This window comes from Canis lupus, chromosome 6 (genome assembly GCF_048164855.1).
Source record: "Canis lupus baileyi chromosome 6, mCanLup2.hap1, whole genome shotgun sequence".
NCBI classification, from domain to species: domain Eukaryota; kingdom Metazoa; phylum Chordata; class Mammalia; order Carnivora; family Canidae; genus Canis; species Canis lupus.
Genome location: NC_132843.1, coordinates 54,662,595 through 54,690,121, shown reverse-complemented (window position 1 = coordinate 54,690,121; position 27,527 = coordinate 54,662,595). Strand labels below are relative to the sequence as shown.

Genomic DNA, 27,527 nt, shown 5'->3' with positions numbered 1-27,527 from the left:
CACGCAGGAAGTCTGATGTGGGCTCAATCCCGGGACTCCAAGATTACACCCCAGGCAGAAGACAGGCAATAAACCACTGAGCCACCCAGGGATCCCCTCAGTACTCTGATTTTGATAAATTCTTTGAAGGTAAACTCTGTGCCTGTTTGTTCCATGTAAAATGCATGGATCTCAATTATGTAAAAGAATCATGAGGTTTTCTTTATTAATAATGAGCAATTTTCAGTTTAAAATTCTGTATGAAATCAATCCTCTGCCATTTCCCTAGACCTGGAAATGAACTTCAGGATGATATAAATCTTCCTTGCTCCTTTTCAGTCTCAGAGCTCCCACTTTTAGCCACATCAGGATTTTAGAGCATGAAGGCAGGGAAAGTAGAAAGAAACTCAAATCGGTGAGTTCTATTCTTTAGTAGCTCCAATAAAACCAGTAAGATATCAAAATGACTAGCAAAACAAAACAAAACAAAACAAAAACAAAATGACTAGCCAAAAAATAAAAAATAAAAAAATAAAACAACAACAACAACAACAACAAAAATGACTAGCCAAACAAAAAGATGTTGAGAGGGGAGAGGAACTGTAATCATTCATATTAACTGCAGAAACATTTATTTAAGCCTATACTCTGTTCTAGGTGCCTTGCTTGTGCCAGACACTTGAAATACAAAGATGGACTAAAAACCTTTGAAGGTATTCAGGTCTAATGGTGACTTGATATCTGTTGCTACAGATCACAGAGTTGGCAGCACATATTCCTGGAATTCAAAAAACCTGTATATGTGTATATCTGTAGATTCCCTGTGTAAAGTAACTACTATGATGGCAGATGTATTCGTTACAGTACACACAAATCCTATGTCATGAGGTGTGTTGGTGATGATGCATACATAGTGATTAAAAGTAGACATTGCTTGGAGAAGAAAAAGAACAATGACAGCAATAACACCAGAATGTGATTCCCAGGCATTTAATGGCCTTTTTAAGTGAGGGCCTCAGTCATTATCATCCCACCAGACAACCAGAATCTTCAGCCTTAGTTTTTGGTTTTCTTTCAGTCTCGTTCAGCACACATACACTGAGCACCGCTGCATGTACTTTTCTGAGTCCTTGGGATATGATGAAAAAAGACCAAGTGCCCATCCTCAAAGGGGCTTGCAGTCCAGAGGGGGAGCCAGACACACAACCCAACAAACAGTACAGCATGATATCCCTGAATAAGATAGTGGTAAGGCCAGGATGCAGTGGGAGCCCCGATGAGAGACCCTCTGATGAAGTTGCCCAGGAGGAAAACAATAAAGGAATATTTTTATTTTGCTTCATATTCAAGCACCCAGCAGAGTGCCTGGCACAAAAAAGGTAACTGATAAAAGTTGGTGGAAGGAATAAATATTTGGAAGCACTGTGGAGAATTCAAAGATATAGAAATATCAACTACTGGCTTGGAGCAGCTTAAAAAACTTAGTAGAGAGATGTTACAAAGACATGTAAAATTAATACTAAAAATAGGGCTTTTGCTAAATAGAAGCACTGAAAGTTTATATGCAGGATTTGCTTTCAGGCATACTACCTTGGGCCACCGGTAGGCTGGGAAGGCTTCCTGGAAGGGACAAAATTTTAGGTGCTCTGCAGGGCTGCTGGAGATTTCATGAGATGGAAGGATGGAGGGATCTTTCAGGGAATCCCTGAAGGTCAGTGAGGACAGCAATTTGGCTAGAAATGTGGAACGGGGTGAATGGCAGCAATTTATAGACTGAGGCTAGATTTGAGAGATTTTAAATTCGAAGGCTTAAGTATTTGAACCATATCCTATTAATTATAGGAAGTCACTGAAAGCTTTTGAGCAGTGTAGTAACTATATATATATAGTTAGTTTTATATATATATATATAATGCGTAATATCTTCATTCCCCTAAAAACATAATAATTTCATTTATTTTTTTTCTGAAACACATAATTGTCTTGGTCTTTGGTTTTTGAATTTTTAAAAAAACTTTTTATTTCAACATAATTTTAGATTTACCAAAGAGTTGAGAACACAGTACTTAGAGTTCCCATCTACACTTCACCCAATAAAGCCATATTTTTGAAAGATCAGTCTGGTTAAGGACCAGTTAGGTCTTTAACACATACATACATATAACCTGACTTACTAAGATTGCTTCTTTGGATAGGGCTGAAAATGGCTAACCACTGAAATTGGATCACAAATCTACATTGTAAACTTGGTTGAAATGACTCAATTGCATTTGTGCCAAGTCCTTAGCCTCCAAAGAGCGGCATGTGCCCTTAGCATAAACACAAGGGATACATACCCTGGACTTTGAAACAAAAGCAGAGTAGAGCTGCAGTGTGGCTCATCCACTTCTCACTGCAGCCAGCACTACCAAGCCGGTGGTCCTCAAGAGAAAGTGCCTTTCAAAGACCATTCTGCCTACAATCTACCTCATACACTTTCCCCACCCCAGAAGGAAGAGTGCCTGTGGTTTGGTAGATGGTGCCACTCTTGCTAAGTGATGAACAGGACCCAGGGGCATGCATAGGTGTGGCTCTCCCTCTGGTTTATGTCTTCCCCATGCTTGGCATCTTCAGAGCCAACGCTCATTTTTCCCGGGACCAAACACGTCACTCTACCTTAAGTCTTTCCTACAAGTGGAGTGTGATAAGAAGTAAAACTGTTGATATGGATGTTAGCATAAAGAGGCCTCCTTTAGTTTGAAGCTATCTGGGCCTCATCACCTCAGGAGAAGTCACTGCTCCATATAGGTGGTCTGGCCCAGCCAGCCAGAGTTCTCTGCACTAGGGTTTGGGGCCAAATCCCCAGCAAATAACAAGGTGCCATTTTCCTTTTCTTTGCCATTATTCCTTCTTCAGAAACCATGAGGAGAGGATGCCTGGGTGGCTCAGTGATTAAGCGCCTGCCTTCAGCCCAGGGCATAATCCTGGGGTCCCAGGATGAAGTCCCACATCAGGCTCCCTGCATGAAGCCTGCTTCATGCCTATGTCTCTGCCTCTCTCTTATGTCTCTCTCTGTGTCTCTCAGGGATAAATAAATAAAATCTTAGAAAGAAAGAAAGAAAGAAAGAAAGAAAGAAAGAAAGAAAGAAAGAAAGAAAGAAAGAAAGAAAGAAAGAAAGAAAGAAAGAAAGAAAGAAGAAAGAAAAGAAAGAAAAGAAAGAAAGAAAGAAAGAAAGAAAGAAAGAAAGAAAGAAAGAAAGAAAGAAAGAAAGAAAGAAAGAGAAACCATGAGGAGAGTTGTTGCTGTTGTCCCCAGAGATTTGGATATTTCTGGTCCTCTGGCCATCATACCAAGTAATAGTACCTTAAGCTGATCACAACCCTTAACACTGCCTATTGCTTTAACTCACATTTTCTTCTATTGTACATAGCAGCTCTTAAAAAAAAAAAGCTAATTCTTCCCCTTGTCCCTGTATCATGATAACAGCAAGTAGGGAGTTACCATTCTGTTGTTTCTAACTGTATTTTTCTTCTCACTTGAAAAAGTGGTTAATTCCATATAAAGTCTCAAGGACACACACCTGTTTGCATGAAGGGGCAGACTCCTATCAAATTTCCGCTTATGTAAATGCTTTTAAAAAAGGATACATACTTCTCTATCAAAAGAATATTTAAAAAATTGGACAGGTATTCATTCGCAAAACACTCTCTATATCCATTACTCAGGTCACCTTACTCAAAGCTCTGAAAATAATGAAAAGAGTAACAAAACACTCTCATGTAATGATCTGAGAATAGCTTTAAAAAGATCGAAGTAAATTATTCTGGGAAACCTGACTTTTTTTTAGTTCTAAAAAACAATTATTTAGTATTATTAGATAACAGTTAGTAATGGCAATACACTATCATATAGTTCAAAATTCAAAAAATGTAAAAAGACACTCAAGGAAAAAGTATCTTTCTCACCCCTGGCTGAAGTAGAAGTATTTTTAAAGCAGGAGAAATACATTAGACATCTTTTTTTCCCTTTCCTTTTTTTGGGGGGAGGGGGGGTATTTTGCATGTGTATTTGTGTTTCTGAGAAATGGTCACCATGACAACATCTTACTATAAGCTACCTAACATTAATAAGATCAGAGTTTATTGCCAAATGTTTGGAATGATACTTTTTGAGTTCACAAATCATGAATTCTCTAAGTGAAATCTCAAAGCTGTTAATCAAGCAACAACAGATATGCCATTGTATTATACCAGGTCTAAAGTATGTTCTTTATATAAAACTCCACATAAATAATCAAAAGCAGAGATTAGGCAAGAAATTATGCTTGTTTTTTTGAGACAATAATAGCGTGTATTGCTGTTCCCTACCGTTATAAAAATTTTTACTAACATAAGTCCACGCCCTATACACATTTGTTGAGTGAATTCTTTGAAGTCCCTGAGTAGCAAGAAATTTCACAAAATGATGGAGATAGATCAAACTAATTTTTCAACTCCTTTGCAAATATACTTTAACCAAAATATTGCCTTAGAAAATCATGCTTTTAGGAAATAAGATAACCAATCATCCAAGCAAAATGGATAAATCCCATTTTTACAAGATAACCACTGAGAGAAAATCCACAACCTATCATACGTAATAGTACCACCTGGAGTTTAACAGCAATCAGTTCCACAGAATGCTTTCTTTTTCGCTCAATCTCTCTGGTAGCAATTTACACTAATTTATTTTGTTTACTTTCCCTTGGAAGATGAAGTGTGGCTGAACATCCTTCTTCCACTTAAATCTAATTTACTTACAGACAGTTGATTTTAAGCTTCTTCCTCTGTCAAAACACCACCTTCTTTCTTTCTTTCTTTCTTTTTTTAAAGATTTTATTTATTCATGAGAGACACAGAGAGAGAGAGAGAAGCAGAGGGAAAAGCAGGCTCCATGCAGGGAGCCTGATGTGGGATTCGATCCCGGGTCTCCAGGATCACACCCTGGGCTGAAGGCAGGCGCTAAACCACTGAGCCACCCAGGGATCCCACCACCTTCTTTTTTAAACCCAATCCCACCTCCCTGCCCATCATACTGCCAGATTCCAACCCTGAATCATTTTCGTTGCTCATCTATGGTACCCTCCTTAAATCTTTCAGATCTCTCATAAAATCTGAACATTAAAATGAGATCTTGTGGTCATATTCATTAAATAAGTATGACCAATGCCAAGCAGAGGGGAAATACAACATTATTCTTGGTTGATATGTATCGTATCTTCCCCTCACCTATTCAAGCAACACTCTTGACTGAATTCACATCTCTATTATTTCCCTCTAATGTTGTGGTAAACTTTTTTTTAAATTCTTAATAAGAAAAAAAAATTCATAATGAGAATCTTACAATACTGAAGTTAGGTTGAGAAATGGGTCATGGCAACATTCAGGTTTTGCTTTGTTCTTTAGCCCTGTAGCATTCCTTTGTTCTTCCTGAACTGCATTTTATTTTTCAATTCGTCATTTGATGGTACAAGTGCCACTTTGTATTTGAATCATAAAGGAGGTTAACATTACCCCCTAATTTAGTGTCATCCAAAACTAATGAACTTATTCTGAAGTCTGTCATCAAAATCACTGATAAAAAGAGTAAATAATCCAGTCCCCAAATCAAAGTTAATAAATTCATACAGTTTTAAACAGCATGTTTCAACCTATTCATAGGATTGCTCTGAGTCTTAAAAGTAATTCACCTTTTATACCACAGAACAGACTGCTTACTTTGCATAGTTCCTCAGTAGAAACTGACTAGGCACATTAGCTGGTATTTCGCCACTATTTCACAGGGATGCTCAGAAAATTCATCAACAGGGAGTGTGCACATTGCCAAATTCCTCTGCAGGATAACAGTGAAGTCAGAAATAGAGTCAAAAGTTTCCTAACAGTATTCTGTACTGTAGCACTCAGCTGATGAGTCCAGCATCCATTTCTTTTTTTTTTTTTCAGCATCCATTTCTTAAAATAGATTTCATGAGAATCATCTTAAAACTGAATCTCGTTCACATTGAGGAGGTAAAGAAACAAGTTTCTACATACTGCTAAATTTCTGAGGACCAATTCATGGGAAAAATAAGTTTAGTTCCATGTGAGGCAGGCTATACTCAGCATGGCTGAAACTCACTGAGAGAGGAACTGTCTGGCAGAAACACAGCAACAGAAGTCATTTGATGATAGAAAATTATTTTCAAGTAAAAGCTCATCTTTTGAAAAGATTATGTGGAAAAAAGCATGAGCCAATGAGGACATCTGAAAGTCTGATGAATCTAACAGGGTGCTTGCTCTTTCCTTTTCCTCCATCTGACCACCTTTTTGCGTAGCTTGACTAGTATAATGCTAAAAAAGGCAGAAATTACTAAGTAACATCAACAGGTCTCAAACTGCAAGACAATTTTCCAAAGGCAGTTGCGACCATTTAAATTGACTCAAGTCATTTGTCTCACTTGCTTCTGTACCGTATTTGTGAGTATGTGATCATGTGTACATTGCAGCCAGCACAACAGCTCTTATGTTTAAAGCTTGAAAATGGGCATAAAAAGAGAACCATTAGAACAAGATCCCTGATTTCTACCCACACCAACATTATTTATTCAAAGGATTATGATTTTAATATTTAAAGCAACATCTAGTTTATCAAATCATGATGCCATAACTGTAACTCAAAGAGTAGGATGTTAGGAAATCTTTTATTTAACAGTAAGCACTTTTTAAAAGATCATATTTTCCTTTATTAAACTTCAAAATTATTATTTATATTTTATATTTTTTATTTCTGTCTGAAAACAAACCTCAGAGAATTTTATGTATGTAGTGTATACTTGGATTTTAAATTTGGACTTTACTATTTTATCATTGATTTGCTTCTATTGACTGGTGACTTTTTTCTTTTTCTTTTCCTTTTTTTTAAACCAAAAGTCCTTTGCCTGGCCCTCAAGGAATGTCATCATCCAATCCCGCTCTATTTACCCAATCTTGTGCCTCTTCTTCCCCTACTGGTGACTTCTGCTCTACACAGACTATCTTGAATATGTTCCAAGCCTGCCTCTTCCACTGACTCTTCCTTTTGTGTACGTTCCTGTTCTTCTCCTTAACAGGAAAGTTCTCCTTTTTCCATATGTTTCTCCATAGCCACTCAATGTCAGTCATTGGCTTGCTCAGATCTTAAGCAAGTCTCTGACACCAACTTCACCTCCTCCTACTCTTCCTCTCACTTTAATGGAGTGCTCCTGGCTTTCTGGCATACTCTTGCCTCAGGGCCTTTGCACATGCTATCCCCTCCATCTGAAAACGCTCTTTAATGAGCAGTCTACATGTCACACCCTTACCACCTACAAACGTTTTCTCAAACATCATGTTTCCTAACCACCCTATTTAACTCTGCAACCCCATCCCAAGATTCTCTACTTCCTTTTCTTGCTTTATATTTTATTTTTTTCATTATACTGGACTGTCACAAGGATAGGAATTTTTGTTTGTTTTATTCACCATTGTATCTCCAGGTGCCTATAATAGTGTCTGGCACATATAAGTTCTTTAAATATCTGCTGAATAAATTCAGTGAATTTAATAAATGTTAATTACTTCTAAGGCCTTAAGTATAATAAATTAAATAAATTTATTGAAATTTGTGTTGATAAGTATTCCTTTGTTTAATCCTCCCAACATTCTATGAAAAAGGTTCTATCATCACTGCACGTTTACAGATGGAAAAATGTAACATAGAGAGATCAAGTAAATTAACTATAGTTAAGTGACCAGTGTCAGTAGCAGCAACTACAAAAGAACAAACTCTTTCACACCTCGCATGTCTTCTAACCTCCCCCATATGCTCTTATATTGGCTCTATCCTTACCACAAGCTGTTGGCCATTTGCTAAAAAGAGTGAATTTATGTATGTATGTATGTATGTATGTATGTATGTATTGTATATTTATGTAGGTATGTATATACTTCTTTCTAAAAAAGAATGTGAGGCAATTAGCCTTAGATATTATTTTCTTCTTATAAGAAGGAGGAGGAGAAATGGGAGAGAGAAGTGAAAGAGGAAAAGCCTGTACTATCACACTTACCAACCGACATTAGGGGAAAGAAATACAGAACTCAGGGTTTGGCCCTAATGTCTTCTAGAAGTTATTAGCTAAGAAAAACACCCTGAATGATCTGGAACTTGAAAAGAAGTCAGTAATGGGCACCTAGGTGGCTCACTTGGTTAAACATCAGCCTTCAGCTCAGGTCATGATCCTGGGGTCCTGGGATCAAGTCTCACATCAGGCTCCTTGCTCAGCAGGGAGCCTGCTTCTCCCTCTCCCTCTGTCTGCCACTCCTCTTGTTTGTTCTCTCCCTGTCAAATAGATACATAAAATTTTTAAAAAAGAAGAAAAGAAAGAAAAGAAAAGAAAAGAAAAGAAAAGAAAAGAAAAGAAAAGAAAAGAAAAGAAAAAAGAAAAGAAAGAAAAGAAAAGAAAAGAAAAGAAAAAAAAAAAGAAAAGAAAAGAAAAAAAAAGAAAAGAAAAGAAGTCCATACTAAGTTTAGCCACTTAAAAATGAAAAGACTTCAAAAATACAAATTGCAGGCCCCTAGAAGCCCTGGGTCTATGAGCTCCACAGAGCCTGGCCCACAGGATGAGGTGGGAGTAAGACAAAGCTTGGTTCCGAAATTTTGAGTAGAAACAATAATACCAATGAGGCCAACTGAGCCAACATCCAAACCATACACACTGGTGTGGTCATATCAGGTTTTTATAGCCAACAGCAGTTCCAACTGGTTGGTGCCCCTACTCTACTTGTGAAGGATCTTGAAAATCATCCCTGAAGCTAACATTTATAAAGTGCTTAATAAATGCCAGGCACTATGCCGAGAGCTTTCAAAGATTAATTCATGCAATTCTCATAACTACTCCAAAATCACAAGGATGACAAACAATGTTCCCAAGGACACACAGCAAAATGGTAGAGCTAGACACACACTCAGGCCACCTAGCTCTTTAGTCTGTTACTTCAATGACCTGAGCATCTGTGTAAGTTTATATTATCTAAATCATTCTTTCTTCTCAACAATTGTCTTTGCCCTTTAAGTCATCCCAAACAAACTCTTTGAAGGCATGAATTTTGTGTTACTTATTTCTGTCTCTGGCACAGTGTCTATAACATGGTAGGAGTCTGACAAATGTTTATGAAATGAATGAGTGATCAGGAGAACAAATGAATGGAGTGACTAGAGCTTATTTTTATATCTGATTTGAAAAATGGCATTTCCTAAGACAAAAGACCCCCAGGCTATGAATGCAGGCTTAGACAAATTATGTATCAGTTATTAAGACAGGCCAACTAAAAGTTTTCAGATTGGAGGTTAAAATAGGGAAACAACAACAACAAACAAACAAAACCCACCATTTTAAATAAAAGTAATTAAAATTAGCCTTATATAACTCCACCTCCCTTTTCTACCACAAAGTAGGAAGGAAAGCTGTGGAAGGAAAACTTTTAATCCACTCAAGTATATGATGAACTTAATTTTATAATCTCCTTGATCTCACAGGCTTTTTCAAAGCACAAGGCCTACTGAATTTAGAAATGCATGCATGCCTGTGACTCCTGAGCATGGGTATACACAATCTGGTTATGTTTATTAAAGGGAAATCACAATTTGAATGATCGGTCTTTATGTTTTAAATATTAATGTCTCTGTTATTCACAATCCATTTTATCTTCATCAGGTTTACTTCTTCTTAAATACTAACTTCATAACTTATTTAAATTGTATAAGGGCCACAAAATAGAAAACTAAAAAAGAATCTCCAGAATACTTCTCTGAAAATAAAAACAGTTTCAGCTCTTCTCCTTCTATCTGCCCCACTCATATACCTTTTCACATAGTTTTAAAAAATAGCTAACTGAAAACACGAGAGCAAAATTCTCCTATCCCTAGAAAGAATGATCTAGAACCAAGCCCAAAAAAGAGTTTTCCTGCTTCCTTTCTTTTTCTCACTCTGAAAATAACGTCTGCCTCTAAAGACTAGCATGAGACTTTCGTTTTAATTTCAACTGAAGCAAATGTTATGGCTGTGTTACTGCTCATCAACAGGAAGCAAAATTACTCATCCATTCCACTGAGATATCTAAAACTAGAAGATTCAACACATTCTCTCCCTTCTTAAAGGATCCTATGTGATGGGATTAAATTTCACAAATTTCAAAATACATTTACGATATGGGATTTTAAAATTTAATCCCTTTGCCATTCACTTTAGTTTTAAACAGCTTGTTTATCTTCTTTCTGCTAAGCACAAAATGCAGCGCAGAAATGGAAACCAGATTTCTTTATGTAGCGAATTTCATGTGGTTTCCACATTTCTCCTGGCAGTAGTTTCCCAGCAGACATTCATCTAAAAAATTCCTCCTGGTGATTTTTAAGTAAGATGGCATCTGCAGCATTTTGTGGCACGTTCTAAGCACACTCTCAAGCACAACAAATGGCCTGTGTATTCTAGCATTCTAATTGCAGTTTATATTTAAAGTCTTTGTAAAGGTAGATTAAAATGTTATGCATGTAAACTAGCAAGGGGACTTTTAGTGGTCTTGATTCTTACTCAGGAAGGAATCCCCCTTTTTTTGACTCCTCATTCAGGATAATCTCGGATCACTATGCATTTACTAGCGTGATTCCATATGAGAAGCCCTTGCACAGCAGACACAAACTACAGGCATGGCCCCTGCCCTCAGGGAGCTTATAACCAAGTGTAAAAAGTGATAAACATCAGAATAAGCCAGATTTCTCAATTCTTTGAGAAGAATCAGCAGAGCACAAACAACAAGTGGATGAATGAATGAAACAGACAATAAAGTCTAAATGGTTATCTGAAAATATTTGGTATGCAATATTTTTTGGAGCCATAAGAAAGCTGATTTAAAGCAAAACAGCATGATTAATCTAAAACTCTAACATTCTCTCTCCTCCCTTCCAAAGACATTTAATGTTTTGTTTTAAATCAAAAGTCACTGGCTCACAAGAGAATTATTTTAAAGGCCATAAGGAAGACAAAAAGCAATGTAATTTAGTTCAGGAGTTCTCTGTTTTTTTGTTTTTGTTTTTGTTGTTTTTTTTTTTAAAGATTTTATTTATTTATTCATGAGAGACAGAGAGAGAGAGAGGCAGAGACAAAGGCCAAGGGAGAAGCAGGCTCCATGCAGGGAGCCCAACGTGGGACTCGATCCCAGATCTCCAGGATCACGCCCTGGGCTGAAGGCGGCGCTAAACCACTGAGCCACCCGGGCTGCCCCAGGAGTTCTCTGTTTTTAAGCAATGCATCTGACTGAAAATGTGAAGAGAAAAAACAAAATCTTTTTAAATAGTTGAATACATATTTCCCTGTTTCCTCAATTCCAGTACCTTCTGTGGTACTGTGTTCTGAATAAAACACAGGAAGAGTAGAGGCTGGAGAGAAGAGAAGAAAGCAATATAGTCTCACACTGAGCAAGAGAGGGGTGATGAGGGAAGAAGGACAAGTAGAAAAGAGGAGGAGAAGGAAGGAATAAAAATGAGCAATAAACCCATTTTACTGAATACCTTGTGATCACTTGGTGAAGGTGAACACATACCCAATGGATGGACATTAACACATCACTGCCTTTTGACACAACTAGTTGAAATAATTCTCTGCTTTTCTTTTCCTTAAACATTCAGGGCTACCACAAAAGTCACCAAGGGTAGAAAAATTTCTGCAACAGCACTGTAACCATCTGCCCCCAGGCACTGCCATGACAATTCTCCAAACCGTTGCCCTATAAATTACTGCAGAATGTTTTCAAAAGTATTCCCATTTATTTTACCCGTATCATTTAATTCAGGCCATCTCCCAATGGCCTCCTTCCAACCACATCTCGTTTGACAAATCAGAAAATAGTAGAATTGATCTGGTACCAAACAATTCTGGTGCTCCTTCTCTTATACTTCAGTTGTATCCCAAAATACAAAGGTTGAACTATACTGTACACCTGAAACTAATATAAGACTGTATGTAACTAGTGTAACTAAAACAAAAACTTTTTTTTTAAAATAGGCCCCATGCCCAGTGCAGAGCCCAACGTGGGGGTTGAACTCACAACCCTAAGACCAAGCCCAGAGCTGAGATGAAGAGTGAAGCACTTAACCAACTGAGCTGCCCAGGCACCCATAAAACAGAATTTTTTTTAAAAAGGTTTAGGTTCAAATAAGTGTAACTTCTTCAAGAAAGATGAACTTTTGAAATACAATTAATTAAATCTGTACAAACATTAAATCACCAAACATCTTCTGCCCTAGGCATTGAGCGACTTGGCTTTAGTGTTTACACTGTGAATGTTAATTCAAAACGTGTATCTCATGCTCACAGTATGTACTGGTAAGTAAAGAGAATTGTATTATGAAAATTATCCTACATGGTTAAAATGACTTTCAGCATGGCCTCTCCAGTTTCCAACAGCATGCACAGTCACAAAAATTTATGGAAACTTTCCCTTATTGAATGTGAAGGAGATATGTGCCATGTACTGTGGGAATGGGAGTTGTAAGTGGAGAATTTGATATACTCAGGAAATCCTGCATATACATAATACACAGAGAAATACACTGAAAATGATCCAGTAGAGGAATGCAGCAAATGTGGCTCTTCATCTAAATGAGTCCGAATATACAACATATGATCTAAACAAAATCAAATTAAACAATAATAAAATAAAGTCAGAATCAACGTTAACAAATTGGATCCATGGGCAGCCCCAGTGGCTCAGCGGTTTAGTGCCGCCTTCAGCCCAGGGCGTGATCCTGGAGACCTGGGATCGAGTCCCACATCAGACTCCCTGCATAGAGCCTGCTTCTCCCTCTGCCTGTGTCTCTGCCTTTCTCTCCTTCTGTGTCTCTCATGAATAAATAAAAAATCTTGAAAAAACAAAACAAAACAAAACAAAAAAAACCAAATTGGATTCAACCTAACCAGTATTAGCATTACCACGTGACCAACACTGATTATTTTATGATCTGAATGCAAAGATGGAACTAAAATTAAGGCTGATTCAGAAAACATATAGGACAATATTTACTGGCAAATCACTTCCCACTAGCTTTCTTATGCTTTGTTAAAGGTTAAAACAAGGTTAAGAACTGAACTTTCCAAAAATTAACCAACTAAAATGTGGTATTGAAACTGTCATGGTCTGAAATCATGAAAAAAGGGAGAGAAGCCCATTATCATCAACCTGGCTTCACTACGGACAAAGGCAATTCTACAAAAGTTAAAAGGTTCCTTTTAGGTCACTTATTATGGCTCCTGTTGTTTTCTCTGTTCAGAAAACTTGAAGGAAAAAAACTAAACAAACAAACTATAAGTTCTTTTGTTTTTTTAGTGAGCTTCTCAGTAATATAATTTCACTAGGCCCTGAAAATGCAAGTTGAATTCTAAGTAAAGGTTGTAGTGGACACACACCCTGGACCAGGTAGTACCTGGAGCCCACCCTAAACATTTTCAGTGAGGTCTGGATCTCTTAAAGAAAAAAAAAAGCAAAAACTATTTAAAATTCTACTAGTTCTCCAGCAAAACATGCCAGTATTTCAAAAGCCATCATTATCCACTCTGGCCAATGAAATCCAAGACTACTTCTTTCTTGAAAAAAACCAAGGTGAAATGGAAAGGAAGTAAATTGTACCAGAGGAATTGTAGCAGAGGTTGGGGGAAAACTGATCCAGTAGTACACAAAGTGTGTGTGCAGTTTTTAAATGCAAGCAGCAATAACCCCCCCCCCCATAGAAATTGGTCCCCTTTAAATCTTGCATCTGCAAAATTATGAACACATTTCCTATCTAATTTATACTTGTTAACCTTCGATTGTTCCTGTAAAGCTCTGACAGGCACAATTTTTAAAAAAATGACTGAAATGTGCACACACTAAAACTAACATCTAAGATTACAAAAAACACTGAACACGTGCTAGCCTAAAAAAAAGAAAAGGTTACTTTAAAAAGGGGAAAGAATTTGATTTTGATGTTAGTAATTCTCACATAAAGACCTGGTGTAGTTTAAATAGATATATATAGATATACACACACACACACATCCATACACATTTATGTACACATATGTATTTTAATACATACATGAAAAACTATAATAAAAGTGGATAAACTCAAAAGAGAGTAAGGTCATGATGGGCTATTCAAAAAGATTCTCCAAAAGGTTATCTTAGGAGCGAGCTACCACTGCAGTGTTTTCAAAACAATGCTTGTTGCCTCTCTTTCAGAATCAAATATTTTCTTCTATTTTTACTTGTTTTACACATACATGGTTTATTTACCCCATGAGATTATAAACACCTTGGGGAAAATAACACTCAAACACTGCTCAAATATTCCTGAGCAGTACTTGCTATTGCTTGGGCTTTGGAGTCATAGTACCTAGCTTTGAATTGAGGGTCAGTAACTAAGGGAAGATGGGAGCCTGACTGTGCCCTCAGAATAGTACCTGACCTGCAGGAGGCCCACTTCTGGGCCAGGCCCTGTTCCAAGGTCTTATCGCACATTAGGTTTTTTAGTCCTCAAAGAAACCCTATCTCAAAGATAAGGAACCCGGGGGCCTGAACAGTTAAATAATTGCCATGGTCCATAGGAAGTTGTGAGGCCAGGATTCAAACACATGTGGTCCAGTTCCAGAATGCTCACGCTGTACTGCCTCCTGGAGCTTCTATTCCTTCATCTGTGACCAAAATCCTACCTTCAGGATTGTGGGATTACATTACATGTGAAAAACACTAGCACAGGGGCCTGATATAAATAAAGTAAGTGCTGGGGGCACCTTGGTGGTTCAATGGTTGAGCATCTACCTTTGGCTCAGCATGTGATCCCGGGGTCCTGGGTTCAAGTCCCACATCGGGCTCCTGCAGGGAGCCTGCTTCTCCCTCTGCCTATGTCTCTGCCTCTTTCTCTGTGTCTCTCATGAATAAATAAATAAAATCTTTAAGAAAAATAAAATAAGTGCTCATAAAATGTATCTAAGAAACAAAACAAATCTTTAAAAATGGAAAACTATACACTTTCCTTCCTCTACAGCTTTTCACTATATTCCTGAAGATCAGTGAAGTCATATAATCTGATTCTGTCTGGCCAATTGAAGCCATTTTTGGGTGATTAACATGCAAATAATATAAGTGTTTATAAACATAGGATTAATACTCATCTGCAACATGTAAATAACCTTTCAACATGAACTAATTTATACACAAAGTGCTTTTTTTTTTTTTTCCTGTAAAAGTAAAGCAAATTCCCATGGTGGCATGAATAGAAGTATTTTAGTGTGGTCTCATATGTCCCTTGAATAAATTCTCTGGAGTCTAAACAGAATTAAGAAGCCAGTTATTACAATATACTCAACTAAACAGATTTATGTGGGATCAAACCCTTTTAGCAACTCATATAATTTGTATTTCCACTTCTGAATATACCAAGGATTATGAATCCTAAAATAAAGATACTGTGCCACGTATTGTGCAAGTACACTTATCATTGCTTAAAGACTTGGAGCTTCTGAAATGACCTTCTAGGTAATTGCAGGTATTTTGAGTAAAGCAGAAAGCTTCCTTTCACACACAATTTCCTTGTAGCCAATATGCTTCACTTGAACTCCCAGTCACAGAAAGGAGACTTTCTGTATCCCTGCAAAAAAGTGGCTCTGAGTCTTCATGTAATGGACATAGAGACTTCTTTTTCTTTACGATATCATACATGCACATTTCTGAGTCATACTAAGGAAATAAAATATTGGTGATGCCAAAAGACATCAGGAGGCAATATTCTAAAATTGTCAGTGACCCGAGGACACCATATTTCTCTTGTCCAAGTGAGCCAGTGCTCATTTTAAAGTCTGATTCTAACGTGGAATTCAATGGGAGCTCCTAGCACATAGCATTCAGATGATGCCCGTCAGCTCTTAGGGGCTGCAGCAGGCAGCAGACTGCATTCCTAGTACGCTCTCACTTAAAATCTGCCTGGGAAGGCCAGCGCCAATTTTCCTATCCCTTTATCTTGCCTTCCCCTAAAGATTTCAAGACAGTGCTTGAAATTTTACTGGAGTCATAAATCACATATTTACCTTCATGAGACTGGTTTTCAATAGAGCCAGTTTTTAAGGTTCGTCTGCAGGATGTATTATGTTACTAAAATATAGAAATGGCTGCTGTGCACGACACTGGTTAGTAAGACTCAAAGTTCGTAACATTATCTTCCTCAATTGATTTGAGGAAAGAATGTTCATAAAATACATACTGCTTTTGGTTAGAGGCTGATTTCTAAATAAACAGACTCAGCAATGGAAATTGTACAGACAGGCAAAACAAAACATGCATTAGTAAATGTACATTTTAAAATCAACTCTCACAATCTCCGCCTTTCGCAAGCTTTTTGAAGACTGTAAAATCGGTTGCATTACATTTATGATTTATAGCTGTTCTAATGTAACTTCTTTTTCAGTTGCTGAAGGAAAATCTGTTCCCTCTTCTGGACTATTTCTCCTCCATTTCACAGTCTCTTGATGTTGCATCTCTGCCTGAGAGAGCACCTCACTGCAAGTGATCTGAAGGCAGCCATTTGACTCAGGGAGGGAGAGAAAAGGGGAGAGCCTTGCTACAACAAATCTCCCAGTCCCTTTGGGCCCTAACAAAATAGGAAATGCTAGTAATTAGGGGATTGCATTGCCACCAATTAAAAAAAAAAAAAAAAAAAAACGAAGTGCTAATCCACACAACATAAAGTCAAACTAAGTGGGTCTATCTTTCCTAATTTGTGATGAACTGGGGTCAACTAGATTTTTATCTCAAATACAGACTGGGAAGGAGAAAACAACAAGAAAGGAAACATCACAACTTGGTTAGATCCTGCTTTTCACACAAGATTATATGACCGATAGCTACACAGGATGCTTCCAGAAGATTACGAGGCCAAAAATAAGCAAGGAAATATGGCTGGCCCAAATGTTCACATTTATTTCTAAAAGAATAGTGCAATCCGATACACAACGGCAGTACATCTATATCCAGGTTTCACATTTAAGATTAAAAAATAAGATCGTTTTAATTCTCGAATGACTGTCATGATAAAGGTTTGACCAGAAACCATACATGTACTATGTAGCTTTTATTCATTCTTCCAACCAGATGCTGAATGGCCTGCGACAGTCCACTTAAAGTATAAAGATAGCAACCCTGCCTTCAATTAGCTTACATTCTATTTGGGGAAAAATCCAAATATGTGAAATATTTGGTGACATTTCAGTACAAAACTAAGAGAAGGCAGCAGATAATTAACAAATGAATAACAGGAAACAAAATTGCTATAAGAATTCTGTAGGGGAAAAAGTGGTCTCTGTGGGCTGACAATATGCTTTGGGGGTACAGGTGCCTGGGTTAGTAAAAAGCTGAGTTCTGCCACTTACTGTTATTCCACGAAGCGATATGCTTAACTTCCAGCCTCGTCCTCATTATTGATAATAGGAATGACTACAGTACCTACTACATAAGGTTAATTACAAGAAACCGACACATTGTATATGGAAAGATTTTGTAATCTGTAAAGAAGCTATAAATGGCTATTGAGAAAGTGGTAAAAAGAATCACACAAAACTGTTACCACTAATTTGGGAGAGCAGAGAGGGTTAGGAGGATGGAAGGGAAGATGATTAACTTTTTTCCTTATATACTTTCTACTGTTTGAACTTTTATAGTGCCTGAGCACTAATTTTATAACAAAAAAAGTTAAAGCTATATAAATACTATCTGAGGTAGAGAGTCTAAATACTACCTGTGACACCATATCTGGATGTCACAAAATACTCTATTGTAAACATTAGTAACCCTGTTCCTTTATGAGTACATGGAAACAAGACTCAGTCCTGGTTTCAATTTGAGAATTTCTAAAGTCATAAAAATGTGCCAAGTTTGGGAATGATAACCAACTGAAACAGTTTTTTCTTTCCATGACATTTTAAAACAGAGCAAATTTTATAGTGACCTCAAACATCCATTGATTCAAACAATCACTTTGGTCAATGTGTTTTGAAATAGCAAGTTAAATAACATTAATTCTCAAAGGCGAGTCTTTCTGGGGCATAACTGCGCTCTTTAGAGCCTGTCTCATCAGGTATTTAACTGATAACTTTACAGACAGAGGAAAGGTCCTCAGGCCATTTCCAAATGAATGCCAAGGGCTTTCCACAGAGGCATGGAAGATTTTATAAACTGAATTTGATCACCAATTAGCATTTTTAACATTAGAAGTAGGTGTGAGCTCTTCTAGGGCAGGAATCATATCTTCTTAATCTTTATATGCCCAGTCCCTGGCATTGTGATCAGCATACGAGGAAGCAATAATAAATATTTATTGAACTTATTTGAAGGAAAGTTAACTCTGAAGCATTTTAGTCACCTGGAAGCCCAAGGACACGGGCACATATGCCAAGAACTAAACCTGTATAGTTGCATTCTGTAGAAAATCACTTAAACTACTTCAGTAACAGTAAAGATAAGTATGAATTTGAGTTCCCTGAATAAAACTTCGAAAATTTCCCTTTGTGAGAAAGAATCTCTCCTACACTTGAGAACTATAGATGTGTGAACTGAGATGAAATCATGGAGCAGTTTGATCAGAGCAACCTTTCATCTGCCTTACCCAAAATTTCCAAGGCATGTTTCATCGATATAAATAGAAGAGGGCAGAGGGAAGGCTTTCACTATTTGTGGCAGAAAGAAGCCCACACCTGGAATGCTGGATTCCTGGCTGACTATTGTACCACTGGCTCATGGCTCCTCTATGACGATTTATGAATAAACATATAGGTGCTGAGAAAGAACAGAGTTGGTATCTACATGTAGCAAGACTGTTAGATTATATGTAGTCACGTGTCTATTTCCAGTCTTATATAAGCAGTGATGGGGTGGGAGGGGGTAAGGAGTTGGGGCATCCTGGGCTTGTTCAGGCATTATGGGATGGGCCCTATACAAACAAGTATGGAAGTGGAAGTAGGTGATAGGAAGTAATCCCTCTGTCTTCCGTTGAGAGTTTAAATCCCTCTGTGAATGATATACCCAATGCTAATCTCTTTGTTCCACCCAAAATTACTGGATAATTCATTTTTATCTTATTTAATCTTCCTCCCAAGGTGACCAGGGCTTGTCAAACTTTAGATTCCATTAATGGTATATGTTAATTCAAGAGGACGTTTCATGATAAGTGAAAGCTTTAAGGAAGCTCTCACTTGAAGCTTTTTGAAACATTTAACCCAATATATTTAAAAGAGTAGATTTTTTTCTGCTTCTATAAAGTATTGCATGCGTCCAGTAGAAATGAATTGCTCTAGTTGTAATTCTTTAAAGATTACTAAATTTCATAGTTTGGCTACTCAAATTATATTTGGAAGCTACCTAGGAATTCTCTCACATTTTGATCTCTGGAAGGGTAATTAATCAAGCTCTTGTTTTGGATAACTCGAACTTTAATCAGAATCCTACGGGGCGGGGATGACAGTCACAGGGCTGTATACTCCGAATATTCAACAGTATATATATAATTGAAAACAGCAACAACAGGAAAAGAAACATAGATGCCAGTGGGTTGATATGTTATAACCTTTGCTCTACCAGTACTTGGCAAATTTCAACAGTTTTAGTTAACCAGAGATAAAAACTATAAACAGTGGAATACCATTAAAATTTAAAAAAAAAAGGATTAACACAAAATCAAGAATTAGCAGTGAAAAAGAATGCTGTACTTAAGAGCATGCATCTACCAGAGGCAATTTGTTCGAAGACTGAAGTCGTTATTTCATAGTGGAGGTTTGAAATCAAAACTTTAAAGTTTCTTTAGGTCAAGCTATAGCACAGCATTCAGAGAGCCAGCCAAAATCGCTGAGGGAAACGAGGAAGGCCACATGTGGAACTAATTACTCATGTAGAGGCCATGACAAAGAACATTTCTCCAGACTTTTCATGGGGGCTTCACTTTCAGGAAGTTGCTATAATTACTGTTCAAGTCTAGAGCAGCCTGCAAGCCGCTGACAGATCCAACAGACGAGGAGGAGGAGGGAAAGGGAGAGAGAGAGAGAGAAAAAAAAATGAACTTATCTGCCCTTTTGACGAGTGAAATACCAGAAAATAAAGTACCACAGGAAAGCTCAAAAAAGTTCACAAATGAGCCCTGACTTCCAGCGTTCAACTCTGTGTTTACTTTTTTTTTTTTTTTTTTTTAAATCTATCCTCTATCTTCAAATGACTTTCCTAGCCTGGATCGGACAGCAAATTTGTACTTCGACACTAACTCACTTTCAGTTGGCCACAGCAGAACTGTACATCTCGACTCTTTTTTTTTTTACAGCTTTTCCATACTGAGGCCCACTTCCTGCCCAGTTGAGGAAAAAAATCTGGCCTGAAGATGAAATGACTGCTTAACATTACACTAAAACATCTGGTACCATTTTATGCACAGACCCATGTCTGAGAGCAGGCGATTCTAGCGGTCTCTCCAGCGGCACAGCGCATACCCAAACCTCCCCAGGGTGACATCATCCCATATATGGACTCTCCAGCCCAGCCCTCCCCCTTTTCCTGGTCCTAAATTCATTGCCAGTTCCCCAGTCTGCAGCAAATGTGCCACGTCAAGACTGGAAATCACAGCCCTTGAGTGTGTCTCAGTCAGTGCAACAGAATTCAGGGGGGAAAGCCGAATGCAACCCCCGGTGCAGGAAGGGAGGCTTTTCCCAAAGACCGGGAGAGGATTTTAAGTACATAGATGGAAGCTTCTGGAGATCCTGCTCCGTCGCCCCAGTGTTCAGACTACCTGTTCAGGACAATGCCGTTGTACAGTAGTCTGCACATTGGTTAGACTGGGCAAGGGACAGCATCGCCATGGACGGATGGGGACGAGAGTGGCTGTTTCCAAGGAGAAGACTTTTGTTTGCTGTTTCCAATCTCATACCCCATGTTTTTCTTCACAGGTTTTGCACACTAGGGACCCAGAAGCCCTCGGGGACACTGCTGAGAAAGGACTGCTCGGAAGAAGACCTGTGGGTAAGGCCTTCCTGACTGCTCACCTGGTCTGCGCCCAGGAGAGCCGAGGTGGGGAGCCAATGATTTGCGTTCACGTGCGAGACAGACAGACGTACATGCATGGTGGAGAGCTATGCGTTTAGCTTTGAAAGAGGAACAATATGTGGTATAGAGCGATTTACTGTATTGATACTGGATTTCTGAAGATTTAGAAGTCAGGGATTTCCTTAAGTTTAAAGTTTTTCCCACTTCCAAATGAAATATGGAAACACTCCAAACACTTAAGAATAATTTAATGAGGCTAGTTTTTAACTGTTGAAATGAATAATCCAAAGACCTGAAAGCTTATTTGAATAAGGGCTGTCGGAGAACTTGTAACATTCCCGGGTTGGATCCATTTTGCTTCAAAGGAAAGAATATTAGCTATTTTTAAAATGCTATCCGAATAGTGCTTTTTTTTTTTCAAAATTTACTTACATAATATAAATCCCAGGAATAGTAGTATCTAACAATAAAAGAAGAGGCTGCCAAGCTTTTGCCCACCAGACAATGCAGATGGGACTGACCCAGGAAAACGCGCCAACCCAGAACTTAGTCAGCAACTGATGAAGTCGGAGAATAGAAGAAACCAAACCTCTGTCTTCAGATATCCCAGTATATATATCTATATATATATCTATATATATATAGATATATATATCTATATATCTGTGTTACAGTTTTGTTTTTTAGTTTTTTTTTTTTTTAATCCTAAAATGGTTGATAATTGTTGGTCAGCTGAGACCTCATGCCTATATTTTACAATGCTTCTATTTCTCGGAGCATTTAAAATGATAAGGTACTTTGTCTAGAAACCCACTGATAAAAAAGGAATTTGTAAACGAAGGCAAAGTTTTCTTTGGTCAGTTTCCAGCTGTCCTGGAGGTGAAGGGGGGTGGGGAGGAAGGTGGGAGGGAGGAAAACCCTCAAGCTGAATGAAATCCCAATAGAGAGAATAATAGAGAAAGTCTGGGTTGCAATATGATCCATGCTAAACTTTAAAGGTGGGCCTCTTAAAGAAAGTTCTGGAGAAACGTTACTGCCTCACCCCTAATTCTTCCAGCCCCCAATTATATCAACTCCCAAACAATTCTATATAATGAAAACATCTGTTCTATAGGCTTTTATGAAAAAAACCAATGTGCTCTCTTTTGTCCTCCTTTAATTCTTCAAAATTTTAGTGGTTCCTGAACAAATCCTTTTCTAAATTGTACATTTTGCAATAATTCAAAAATTGTCACAAGTTCTCTTTTGCGAAACATTTTATTACAAAAGGTTCCCCAAGTTATCTTTTGTGAAAACAATTTACTTTTAAAATTACCCTTTTGATCATCCCCCAACTGGTATAAAGAACATATTCCTATTTCCTATTCATAGTTTTTAGTTAAAACATAAAAAGCAAGGATAAATTTACTTATCTTCTCCATTTAGATGATATAATAAAGTCACCCTTTGTTTTTTCTATTGTGACTTGGAGGCTTCCATATTAATTATTTTTAATAGAACAAGAGATGTTTAAAACCTATATAATTTCTTTTTCACAATGAAACTGGAAAAAAACTTTACTAGGTAATTACGGAAGCTTATTTTCTCAAAAAATTATATTTTTACTAATTGATGGACTTACTGAGGAAGAAAAATAGCTATAAGGGACTTTGGCGATGTTTAAATTTTTCTGAAATTTTTTTAACTCTGTAGAAATGACAAAATTTCATAACTAGCTTTCATTTCATGTATATTGAATTCAAATGTCTTTCTTCACGTTAACTGGTCTTTTTGTTTCTACGAAATTAACCATCACTGGTTGCCCACCAATTTTCTCCCTCAGGATGACTTTTAGTTTAGAGATAGAGGGGACCCGATGGTGTCCTTGGCAGAAGTACAGGAATAGGAACATAAGAAATAATTTGTAGAGGGGTAGCCGAGGAGTGCCTGCAAGTGCTCGGTGGAGTCCTGACAACCCATTTTTGATGCAAACTTTTAACAAATGAAAAGGAATCACACTTATTTTTAAATTGCATGAGCTAAATCAAGAATCAAATGTAAAAGCTCATTTTATAAACTCCTGCTCACTGAAGGCAGGACAGGATGGTCCTTAATGCGCTGGTATATATACCAGCAAGTATACACACATATCATAAAATAATACCTTATCTATTTGCAGGGTAATTAGAGCAATGTTTAACTTTATTTTGATATTACTTTATAAGGAGATATACAAATATTTTAGAGGTCATGGGATCTATTCCAGAGGAAAGTAACCAACAGTGACATCTTCAACTAAAACTACCCCTGGATATGATGGTAAGTACTAAAATTAAACTTTGTACATTGTCAGAAAGAGAAATATGTCTGCAGGGTCTGTCCAAACTGCATTTCAGGAAAGCTTAGTAGTTATTTTTTGTTTCAATGCATGGATGCCTGGTAAGTTAGGCTAGGTGGTGGGTTAAAAGGAAAACTTTTTCTGCCATCTAACAGAAACGAAACGTAGGGCCTTACCTTCAACACCATCAATCTGTAAGTGGAAGAGGATCAATATAAAACAGTTTATATTTTCCAATCTCATTCCCTATTGTTTAAGCCCCAGATCTCACAATCAAAGAAAGTTTGTTTATAGTGGGACAAAATTTCTTACTGATCACTTTCTTGCAATCAGTCAATATGTTTAACGCTCTCCCTGCTTGGCATGTCTGTCTTTCGGCCCAGATAATAGTGTTTATGTTTTTTAAAGACCAAAATATACTGTCTACCCCCACCTCTCGCCTTACAGACCACCCAAGTTTTTCACGCCGTGGGAAAAAGCTTAGGCATAAAATGTCTAATGAAAGAATTTTCCTTTTTTTTTAAAGGAAATAAAAGGAAAATACAACTTGATAATGTGAAAAAGTTCACTCAACCACCAGCGTCCATCCTTAAGAGAAGCCAAAGCTTTCAATTACCCTACAACAGCTCTGTTCTTTAAAAACAACCTATTTTCCTCTTTTCTAAGGAGAATATCCCACCCCTCACAATAGTGTCCAAATAATAACTAAGTGACCATTACTCAGAAATCCCAACTTAAAATAACTAGGAGGTCAGGGCTTTAACCTGAAGGGAGACAAGAAATTGTCTTCAATAAAGACAGAAATTTTCTTACTTGGTTTCTTCTTTTTACTTTTTTGTGCTGTAAATTAGGTCAAGAGAAATATTTACCCAGGTTTTGAAGGTCTCTTATTAAAAAGTTTTATCAGTTTTAATAAATAGAGATAATGAAGTAAATTAAGGAAAATCATTAAATCTTCATATTGGACTTCCTGACCTATCGTGACAGCCAGTTTCCTGAAGTTGCTCTGGTCTAATTTTGCTGTGAAGTACTTAGAAGATAATTCTTCCATTGTATTTTTTCCTTAAGATAATAAATAAAAGACAAAAGAAAACAAAGTGTAATAATCGTATTAAAATTACTTGGTACGATAATAATGTAAATAGCTCTTTTATATTTTAGTTAGCATTTTAAGTGATAATGAATTGATAGTCACTCTAGCTGAGAGATGGAAAAAAACTCTTAAATTTTTTTTCAGCCTTTGGTCTTTTTAACAAGATTAAGGGCAGATTCAACATAACAATGAAGTATGCATATGCCACATAGTTACTGTAATTGTAGTTTAAAAATTTATTAGAAACATTAATTGTCCACAAGTCTTATAAATAGTCATTTTTTAGCAAGATTTTTCCCCCTGAAAAAAAGTTATGGTTTTTCAGGCTCAAATATTTTTGGATATCTTGTTTTATTAGAACTGTTTCATATTAAAATATAACATATAAACTCACAAATATTTCTTTCTATTTTTTCAGGTTGCATGCATCATTCCTTTAATTGAGCAGAGTTAACTGGATCAAATTATTTATGGGAGAGAGGGAAAGCTATACAGAATTACAGTAATTTTTAATTTCCACCAATATACTCTTTGTAAGTGAATCACTCTAAATATTTTCTGTTACACTGAATGCAGCAACAATAACAAAGTAGTTTCATAAGGTACTTGTTTTTACATACTCTGACCTTGTAATTATCTAAATAGCAGCCAAGTTTACTGACATTTTTGATTCTGTCAGAAAAAAAAAAGTTCTCTACTCAGAATGATGACCAGAAACAGAATCAGATATTTATTTTCTTGAAATCAAATAAATAAATGGAAAATTGCACCTATCAACTCTTTGTTAAAACTGTACCATATCTAATCAATGCATAAAAGTTCAGATGTGTAGAAAACTGTAATTTTTTTCAGTCTCTAAGAACATTTTCCTCTCCATAAAGTTTCTATTTGCTATTTTCTCAGAATTTTATAATTAAAGGGAAATAACAAACTACGAATTTTCTTTAAAATTCTTTGGAAAAATATCCCAAACTATACACTCCTTGGACCATAAGATTTTGTTTTGTTTTTGAAGAAATTCCACTTATTGGAATTTTGACTATCTAAATATTTTGTGTTTTAAAGGGCAGGGGAACTTATTAAATACCTGTATGGATGTGAATTGATCGTTTATAATAAAAAGCCAGTAGAGTTATCCTTGAGTCACCAGAATTACATTTTCTAACTGTATTTAACACCATTAACTCTTTCTCATACAAATTATAAGAAAACTTTTCAAAGGGTATGGTTTTACTTTTTGGATATGAAATAAAGTTTCCTTTTCTGTGTTTAAGGAAATTTTCTGTAACTGTACTTCACTACCAATGTCCAAAACACATTCTGAGCATCACCATGGGTAACAACTTCTTACTTTATACCCTTTTGATAAATGGCACGGTGCTGTAGCTAAGGTGGAGCATGTAAGCTCACTCTGCTTTTTATTTGGTCTTCACATCCATATGTAAATACTTCGCATTAAAAAGAATATGAGAAATTTAACTAAGTTCTCACTGCTTTACAAAGTATTGGCAAAAATACATCCCCTTATAAAATCCCACTATCAAAGCATCGGATACCAAAGTTGGCTGGTTGAATTGCCAAATACATTAGGCTCATTAATTATTTTGAAAATGGCTGCCGTTTCCATGTAAACGACAAGTTTCTTTTTCATGGGCTGGGCTATGGTACTTATCTACTACAAGAAACATGTATAAACATAGTCTTTATCTTTAACTTCAGTTTTAAAATATGCAGAGTTTTTGTGAAGAGGAAAAACATCTGGTTCAATTACTGTGAACTCTGACTGCATGTGGGCCAGTAATAATAATATGAATTGGATTTAAGAATAAACCTTGTGCTTAATCTTTTTTCTTTTTGTTTTGTTTTGTTTTGTTTCCTTAAAATTTCAATGTGAGTTTTCTGTTAAGTCCATTATCCATGTTAGCACATTTGGAACAAATGTAAAAGTGTACTTTCTGAATAAAGTCAAAAGTCTAACTTGTTTTAGTTCCCTAATGTTTTAATGTTTAATTCTATTGTGTGTTTTTCTCCCTTTCCCCTCACCCTCCAAAATCACCAAATCTGGAAAACAGACTGATTGTATCTGCCCATGAGCAAAGGAAACCCGAAGGAACCAAGGGCCTGGCTGGACGGAGTTGTCATGTGTCTGCCTGTCTACACTTGCTGTGCAGAACATCCGCTCACCTGTACAGCAGGCACAGACAGGCAGTCACATGACAACCCAGCCTGAATGACAACCAGCCATTGAAAGAAAGCAGCCCTCACACCATAGCATCTACACCAAGAGCTACAACCAAAATGAGGGGCGCGGGGGCCTGGGTATTTAATCTGTTGGTTTAATACTTAATTCGTATGTATTATTTTATTATTATATTTTGATTCAAATATTGAAACCCACCAAAAGTAAAGTGAGTGGTGCTTATGAAATATAATAAAACCCATTTCTGAAAATGTTCCTGTGCTTTCTATAGTTCTCTTTTCCTAATTGTTGTCAGTAAATTACTACCCTTGACATTAATTGTACACAGCTTTGCAGAACCCCATAATCAATATGACAAAACAATATAACTTCAGTCTAATGCTTGACAGAGAAGAAATGATTCTAATAATTCTACTACAAAAACTAAGTTTAATTTTTCTGTATCATGATTTTTTAAGAGAGAGAAGGAGAAAAGAAAAAGGGAAGAGATAATGTTTCAGGGGATCATATATTTTGAGTTAATACTACCAGTTTGGGTCTGGGTATAACATAGCAAAAAGAGTATTTCAAACATACTGTTCATAGGTATTAAAATAGTTGCTTCTCTTCTGCTGATATATAGAAAATTGTAATTGAAGCTTCTATATTCCCATCTGTCATGATATACAAAGATTTATTACTTTGTCATTGTTTAATTAAGAAGATTACACTATAGTTCTAAAGGTGGAGTTACCAAGGCCAATGCATTCACTTGAAATACATGTTCCCATTCACTGTAAACTTTGAAACTCTTGAGATGTTCAGGCATTCAGTTATTTTTCAAA

General features: G+C 36.8%; 1 protein-coding gene and 1 long non-coding RNA gene across 13 annotated transcripts in view; one reads left to right on the top strand and one right to left on the bottom strand.

Moving 5' to 3' along the window:
• The window catches only part of DNM3 (dynamin 3), a 547,902-nt gene that overhangs the window by 226,997 nt on the left and 293,378 nt on the right, over positions 1-27,527 (bottom strand). The window lies entirely within an intron of this gene.
• On the top strand, positions 20,602-26,958 carry LOC140635669 (uncharacterized). Of its 4 annotated transcripts, none has more exons than XR_012033018.1 (3): positions 20,602-20,693; positions 20,997-23,391; positions 24,922-26,958. It is a non-coding gene; the product is annotated as an uncharacterized lncRNA (long non-coding RNA). The 4 variants fall into 4 exon arrangements; XR_012033020.1 differs by having other exon boundaries at positions 20,622-20,683; XR_012033019.1 differs by lacking the exon at positions 20,602-20,693 and adding an exon at positions 20,701-20,879.